Below are 8,355 nucleotides of genomic sequence, written 5' to 3'. Positions count from 1 at the left end.
CACACAGCTCCCAGCCACTCTCACTGTTACAACTGTATGACATGAATTTTGAGTTCACTGTAAGCTCTCGCTTGCCTCTAGCTTTGATTTCATAGCTGCTTTTTAAAATATTTTATTTTTTAGGAGTTTTAGATTTACAATAAAATTGAGATACAGATACAGAGGTTTCCCATAAATCACCTGTCTCTGTTCATCCACAGCTGGCTCCCATGATCAACATCACACCAGAGTGGTACATTTTTTACCAAGGATGAACCTGCATTGACACATCATAATCACTCAAAATCCATACCCAACGTTCATTATGTACACTCTTGGGATTGTACATTCTAGACAAATTTATAATGACTTGTGTCCATCATTATACTATCATACAGAGTGTTTCCACTACCCTAAAATCCTCTGTGCTCTGCTGATCCATCTCTCTCCAATGCCACGCCCCTTGCAACCACTAATCTTTTTATCCATCTCCATAGCTTTGCCTCTTCCAGAGTGTCATATAGTAAGAATTACACAGTATGTAGTCTTTTCAGATTGGCTTCTTTCACTTGGTCATGTGCACTTAAGTTTCTTCCATGCTTTTTTATGGTGTGATAGCTCATTTCTTTTTTTTTTTATTGTTGTTTTAGTTTTTTTTTATTATGTTATGTTAATCATCATATATTACATCATTAGTTTTTGATATAGTGTTCCATGATTCATTGAGTATAACACCCAGTGCTCCATTCAATACATGCCCTCTTTAATACCCATCACCAGGCTAACCCATCCCCCTACCCCCTTCCTCTCTAGAACCCTCAGTTTGTTACTCAGAGTCCATAGTCTCTCGTGGTTCGTCTCCCCCTCCGATTTCCCCCCTTTCATTTTTCCCTTCCTACTATCTTCTTCTTTTATTAACATATAATGTATTATTTGTTTCAGAGGTACTGGTCTGTGATTCAACAGTCTTACACAATTCACAGTGCTCACCATAGCACATACCTCATTTCTTTTTAGTCCTGAACTATAACTGCTTTTTTAGCTGCCTGGGATATCGCTGTTCCCTTTCCCTTCACCTTCTTCCTCCTCATAACCTAACACGTACTCTACTCATTCTTCAACACTTATAACTTGTATTTTTCTTTATTTTAAATCATCTGTCTCCCCTTCTAAACTGTAAATTCCATGGGGGGTACTAATGGTGTCTATCCCTCCACCGTTGCACTCCAGTGCTTGTCACAGAGTTGGACAAACCATAAAAACTTAATAAATATGTGAAAAACTTAGTAAATATGTCAAAAGTATAACATCACTTCATTTTTTTATAATTACAAAGTGTCCAGTACATAAATGTCGGTACATATATTTAGGAGAATACTGTGATATTATTAAAAATGTTAACTATACAATAGGCCTCAAACGATAATAAAATGGTATAATAGTGCTAAGTAGTATGAAAACTGTAATGCATAAAAATTATTTAGAAATCATATGAAAGCAATACATTTAAACTTTGCAAGAAGATTGGGAAAGTTTGGGTGATTTTAAACATTTATTACAACAATTTATTAAATATGTGTATGCTACTTAACATCAGTAAATAAAGCAAAAATTGATTGATAGATAATAAAGAGCCTTCCAATGGATTTCTGGTTTAGACTTTTTAAAGAAAAACTGAATTTGTTTTATTTGCACAGTATCAAAACACTTGTTAATTCAATCAAAATATTATTCAGAATGTAAATACATTGATATGACTTTTGGTTTTAGTGGCAAGTATTTAATTTAGTAACTTTTTCTCCTTTAAGTGATCATGCAGACACTATAAATATAACCTAAGTGGATGTTTCTTGACATATGTACACTTGTGTTCAGCATTTACCTATGTAATAGCATGTCATAGTGAGAATCTATCTAGCTTGTAGACTATAGGAATAATTGTATATATGATTTAATTGTTATATATAAATATATGTGGACCTGTGCACATACAAATATATGTGGACACTAATATACAAATATATATAGAAATGCAAGTAATGTGTTTTTGATGTATATTAATACATTCTCAGACATCAGGTTAACATGACAGACAGGGCACACTCTTACCTCAAATTCTTAAAAAAGGATGTGAATCTGTATAGAAAATGAATCTATAATAGTAATAATACTGGGTAAAATAAGAGTGCTATCAAGAGAAAATATTTAAATTTTTGTCATTGTTTAATACAAAACAAAAAAATAATAATTGCTTTGTCTGAGAAAAACCACATCCAAAGGTTCATATAATCAAAGAAATGCTGAAAAGCTTGATGGGTCTGGGGCAGTATAAGGATGATTAACTGGGGAAATACATTTTATCACAACATCTCCTATCTCTACTACATAGAACAGATAGCAACAGAGGCATTTATCCAGAATGTAAGGAATTGAAAAGGAGTCTTTTTTTTTTTTTTTGAAAAGGAGTCTTGATCATTCAGTGAGCACAGAGCCACCCACAGATAACTTCAAGTATCCAGAGGGAAGAAAGAGCACACACCCAAAATAAATATAGCATGTACTGACAATCTTTTGTTAGGTTTCTTGAATAATTGTTTTTATAGAACAAGTAAACATAAATTTTAAACAGAAAGGTGAGTTGATAAATAGACATTGCTAAATATTAGCCAAAAACAAAAATCACAAAATTATGGTAAACTACTCCAACATCTGAGGGTATCAAGAGCAAACAGAAGATATATTTAAATTAAATATAACTTATGAAGATTTAAGAGGCTACTATGTTCATTATCATAAAATATTAAGATCTGGAATTCTGCCTCTGGTTAAGATGTAGGCCATAGCCCCAAGTCTGTCCTGAGATGATAATTAGATAAAACAATAACTTTAAAACATCATTACATACATATATATATATATATTTTTGAACACTTCAGATATCTGGGGAATCAAAAGACTCTAAAAAAACTAAATTTCATAGAGTGAAGCGTTCTTTTAGCTGAGCAGAAATCAACTTTCCTCCTTGAGGCATGTGTTGAATATAAAAACAGGCAAGAAAAGCACTAAGCTTGTCATAGACAAAGGGACTCTTCGTGGAGGAGGAAAAACCAGTTGAGACTTTAAAAACCATGTAAGCTGTTGGGACTGGGATTTTTGGTAAGTTCTAAGCATTCAGCTGCCAAATGACTCCAAAGGATTTTCACTAAGTATGGTTAATGCAAGAAATGGGTGTCTTGGAGGAAAAGGTAGAGATGGGGAGCCTGAGTGGTTCAGTTGGTTAAACGACTGCCTTCGGCTCAGGTCATGATCCTGGAGTCCCAGGATCCAGCCCCGCATCAGGCTCCCTGCTCAGCAGGCAGTCTGTTTCTCCCTGTGACCTTCCCTCCTCTCGTGCTCTCTCTCTCTCACTCTTCTCTCTCAAATAAGTAAAATCTTAAAAAAAAAAAAAAAAAGGAAAAGGTAGAGATAGAAGGCCCACATTCCTTCAACGCATAAGGAAAAATCTTCTAGCATAGAGAACAAGCCTGCGATTGATATAGGATAGGTCTTCTATCCCTGAATGCAACCTAGCCCTAGCTCAGATAATTTAATCAAAATGATCATCCTCTCACCTCACTGATTCTGATAAGCAGCATTATTACTATGTCACAATGACCAGTATACTGCAGAAGAACAGAAGAAGAAATAGAGCAGCCAATATAAGCAAAGTGACATACATATTTAAAAAGTAGGAAGAAAATAAGGGCATGCTACATTTAACAGAACAACGGAAAGAATAACAGCTGGTTATTTATATAAAACCATGAAGGCCAGAAGACAATGAAATGCACATGACTAGAATTACCCCTACACTTTAAAATGACAATAGATAAATAGATAAATAAATAATAAATAAATAAAAAATAACTAGCTGAAAAAAACCTGCTGAGTTGAGGAAAGGGAGCTGAGATTCTGAGTGCACCACAGCAGCGTTAATTTAGAAGATATATTAACAAAGAGGAGAAAGATGCACAGAGTGAGAAATTAAGAAATCTGCAGTTAGCCTTGAGTATTCAGCAAAGCACTGATCAGGGCATGCATGTTCTGGAGGAAAGTTCTGGAAGACAGCATCACATGAGAGGATCAGAGGCAGCAGTACCTAGTGTTCATAGATCCAGGCAATGATTCTTCAGCAGGCCACGGGAAGTCTCATGATTCCTAGCCATTAGGTGGAGCCCACAGAGAGATGTTGCTTCAGGAAAAAGTTAGAGCTGAACCAAACTCAGTTCTGGTCTCAAAAAAATCTTAAAATAAAGATGTAAAAAAATCAAACCGTCTCTCTGCCAAGAGACTCCGTGGCCTTGTCACTTTCAGGCCCAGCAGCCTAACCAAAGACAGAGAGAGAGAAATTAGAAAGAAGAAGGAGGAGGGGCACCTGGGTGGCTCAGTCGGTTAAGCATCTGTCTTCTACTCAGATCATGATACCAGGGTCCTGGAATTGAGCCCCGCCCCCCACCACTTTCAGGCTCCCCGCTCAGCAGGGAGTCTGTTTCTCCCTCTCCCACCCCCACTAATGGGTGCTCTCTCTCTCTCTCTCTCTCAAATAAATAAAGAATAAAATCTTTAAAAATGAATAAATAAAATAAAGAAGGAGGGGGAGGAGGAAGAGTAGAAAAGAAAGGAAAAAAGAAATACTTTAAAAATATATATATAATTAAGAAAATTAGAATAAAATAAATAGAATTGAATAAAATGGAAAGGAGAAAGAAAGTGAGAATCCTTACTGAACGCCAGTCAGGGAAGCTGTCTGGCCAGATCCACTGTGGGGTGGCTGGTGAGCCAGCAGCAGCTGTACCCGCTCTCCCTCAGGCTTGGGAGCTGCCCACACTGGGTGCGAGGGATGACTGCATCGGACTCCTAGCAGTTTAAGATTACAGCAGCCAGGGCAGGGAGGGGAACAAAAAATTTGTCAGTGCCGCTGTGCAAGCCCTGGATGGACAGGACATGCAGTCGTCCCTCGCACCCAGTGTGGGCAGCTCCCAAGCCTGAGGGAGAGCGGGTACAGCTGCTGCTGGCTCACCAGCCACCCCACAGTGGACCTGGCCAGAAGAGGGCATGTCCTGGGGCCCCTGTGAGCAACATTTGGTGGCCTCCTGAAGGACAGCTGAAAATTACAAACTCCCAGGAGGGTCATATTGGTTTTGAGAGCCTCTTTGTGGTACTGGGCTCTTGTGCCGAGCTGTCCTTGAACTCTTTGTGGTCTTCTGTCTCTCTGAGCTACAGCTTCTCTTAGCTTCACTCTGTGCCAACTGTGGGCGCGGCCTGGGCCACAGCTCTAAGAAGAGCCCCTTTGACCTGTGTGATCCCTACAGACATCCTCCTGGTGGGGCTTGGGGTGGCGGGGGCAGGGGAGATGAAAGCTGCAGCCCCCAGCTGCACCTGTATGGGAGTGACCTGCACTTGGAAGTAAGGGAGAACTTGCTGGATGAAAAGTTCAATCCTGCGGTGCCTATGCTGTCCATTCAGGTTTGTGTGACATGATCACCGTGCTCCCTGGGTTATAACTCTGTCAACTTCCAGCAGCTTGCGGATGCTGGGTGTGCCTTGTGTACCAAGAAATTTGATGTGATTAAGGGAAAGCCACTTTGTATCATGCATCCTCTGTCTTTGAGAAAATCTGGCACGTGAAATGTCTTCATCCAGAACGTGGATGAAACAAGGCAGTTTCTTGTTTCTCTAGGAAACAAGGGAGTTAACAATACTTTTTCTGCTTTTGGAAACACTCTGTCCTGCAAGGTGGTGTGTGATGAGAACGGCTCTAACGGTTATGCATTTATCCATTTGGAGCCTCAAGGGGCTCCTGACAAGGCCCTTGGAAGACAAACCGCACGCTCCTCAATGACTTTGCAATGTTTGTGAGCAGATTCAAATCTCCAAAGAGTGGGAAGCTGAATTTGGAGCCTAAGCCAAGGAATTCACCAATGTTGATATCAAAAACTTTAAGGAAGAGGTGAATGATGAGAGTCTGAGTTATTCAGCCACTCTGGCAAGACCCTAAGTGTCAAGGTGATGAGAAATCCCAGTGGGAAATCCAAATGCTTTGACTTTGTGAGCTATGAAAAGCATGAGTATCCCAATAAAGGCCCGGAAGAGATAAATGAAAAATAAATAACTGGGGAAGTCATATTTACAGGCCCTTCACAGAGGGGGAAAAAAGTGAATAATGGGTTGAGATAAAGTGGGAAATTTGAAGAGCAGAACTGAGAGAATTCACCGATATCAAGAGGCGAATTTCTACATAAAGAACTTGCATAATACCATTGATGATGAGAAGTTGAGGGAAGAGCTTTCTCCTTTCAGATTACTCACCTGTGCTAAGGTAATGCCGGAAGATGGGGAAAACGGAGGATTTGGCTTCCTGTGTTTCTCCCCTCCCCGAGAGGCAACCAAAGTAGGCACTGAGATGAATGGTGACTCTCAGCCACTGTATGTGGCCCAGGCCCACAGGAAGGAAGAGAGAAAGGCTCACCTGACCCCCAACAAGTGTGTGCAACAGATGGCCAATGCCATCTTAAGTCAGTTTCAGCCTGCAGCCGGGAGCTCCTGTGTGCCAACATCTCCACGAGCTCAGGGAAGACTTTTACGTTATGCACCTTACCAGTTAGCACAGGTGAGACCTAGTCTATGTTGGCAGCAAGGCGAGAGACTTCAAGGTTTCCGAGGAATACCACGCGCTCTGGGCCAGTCCGGGCTTGTCCAGCTCCTCACCATCTGGCTCCAGCTGGTAATGTTTCCTCCTCTCATGGCCTCCCTGCCGCCACTCCGAGAGTCGGTGTTCCCACAGCGGAAGCACGGAACGTAGCGCCTCATGCTGCTGTTGCCGCTGCTACCTGACAGATAGGCTCCCAGTGTCTGCAGCCCTCGCCCTGTCTGTGGTACAGCCTCTGCAGGCACCCCGCACTACTTCGCATGTGAAGGCACTAGAGCCGCTGACCACTTCCATGCCAGCCACAGCACCTCCCAGGAACAAAAGCAGATGCTGGGAGAAGAGTCGTTCTGTTCATCCAAACAATGCATTCAAGCTGTCTGGAAAGACTGTAAGGACTGGCAAGTCTGAGCTGCCACACATGCCAGAGTCCACTGAATCCCTCCACTCTAAGGTGGACCAGGCTGTGGCTGTTCTACCCTTCCTCATGCTAAGAAAGAAGCTGCCCAGAAGATAGCTTCTGTTGCTGTTGCTAGGTCTTAGACAAGGGGAAAAAAATCAGTTCAAGAGCCAGATAACCCCTTATGGAATTCAGCTAAAGGCTTGAAGATTTCCTAGCTTAACCTATGGACTTCAACACCGAGAACCACAAATTACAAATTTAGCAGGTCATTTTGTATCAAAAGGTCAATTACGAAGTACCTAACATTTTTCAATTAAAGAAATATATTCTCTGGGCTCTGCTATTGTCCAGGCAGTGTTAACTATTTTTTTTTTTTCCTATTGTGGGCTTTGATTTTTCCCTCCAGAAATTTGTTTTATGTAATGTACCTAAGTCTTAAGTTTTTTAATAAAAATTTTTTTTCATAAAAAAAGATCAAACAATTCCAAGCAATTTAAACATATCCCAAATAAAACTGAAAGGCATTGATAGGAATAATAAAATATTCAGTACCATGAGAAAAAATTGACAATATCTAGAATGTTATCAATGATTACCAGAGAGGCAAAAAAGCAAAATATGTCCCATAATGAGGAGAAAAAGTTACCACTCATCCAGAATTGAAAGGAATTAGCAAAGACATTTAAGTAGTTACTATAACTCTATTGCATGTGTTCAAAAATTGAAGTAGAGTTGTGGTATAATAAGACCCAAATCAAACTTCTAGAGCTAAAACTAAATATTTTTGGATGGATTAACAGCAGATTAGATATACACAAGTTGGAATTAGTGAAGACAAAGCAATAAAAATTGTCAAATAGAAATGTGTAGAGAAAAAATTTAACAGAGCATTATTGACCATAGGTACAATTTCAACCAACCTAATATATGGTATTCAGTCTCCAAAAAATATTTTTAAAAAGTACTTTAAGATATAATTGCCTGAAATTCTCTAATTTTATGAAAAGTATAAACTTCACATATCTGAGAGGCTCAATGCAGCTTTTTAATCAAATTGATCAAAATCTGTGATAAATAGAAATTTTCATAAACAACCAAGGAACAAAGACAAGCTACAAGTTATGTGCAGTAGGACAAAGATAAGGATGCGTGAAAATTAATAAAAGGAAACCTTTAAAAGTGAAGTCAAGCGGCCAGAGGGGGAGCTCTAGTGCCCTACCACTTCATTTTGCAAACCCAAAAGTACCTTGCAAGTCAATACTACTTTAGCTACTACTTTACTACCCCA

General features: G+C 39.7%; 1 pseudogene; it reads left to right on the top strand.

The window, feature by feature from the left end:
* The first annotated feature begins 2,313 nt into the window (after positions 1–2,313).
* LOC118015366 lies at positions 2,314–7,207 on the top strand (annotated as a pseudogene).
* The last annotated feature ends 1,148 nt before the right edge of the window (positions 7,208–8,355 follow it).

The sequence above is a fragment of the Mirounga leonina genome, unplaced genomic scaffold (genome assembly GCF_011800145.1).
Source record: "Mirounga leonina isolate KUSES-001 unplaced genomic scaffold, KU_Mleo_1.0 Mir_165, whole genome shotgun sequence".
Lineage (NCBI taxonomy): Eukaryota > Metazoa > Chordata > Mammalia > Carnivora > Phocidae > Mirounga > Mirounga leonina.
This window is presented reverse-complemented; position numbering and strand designations above follow the sequence as displayed.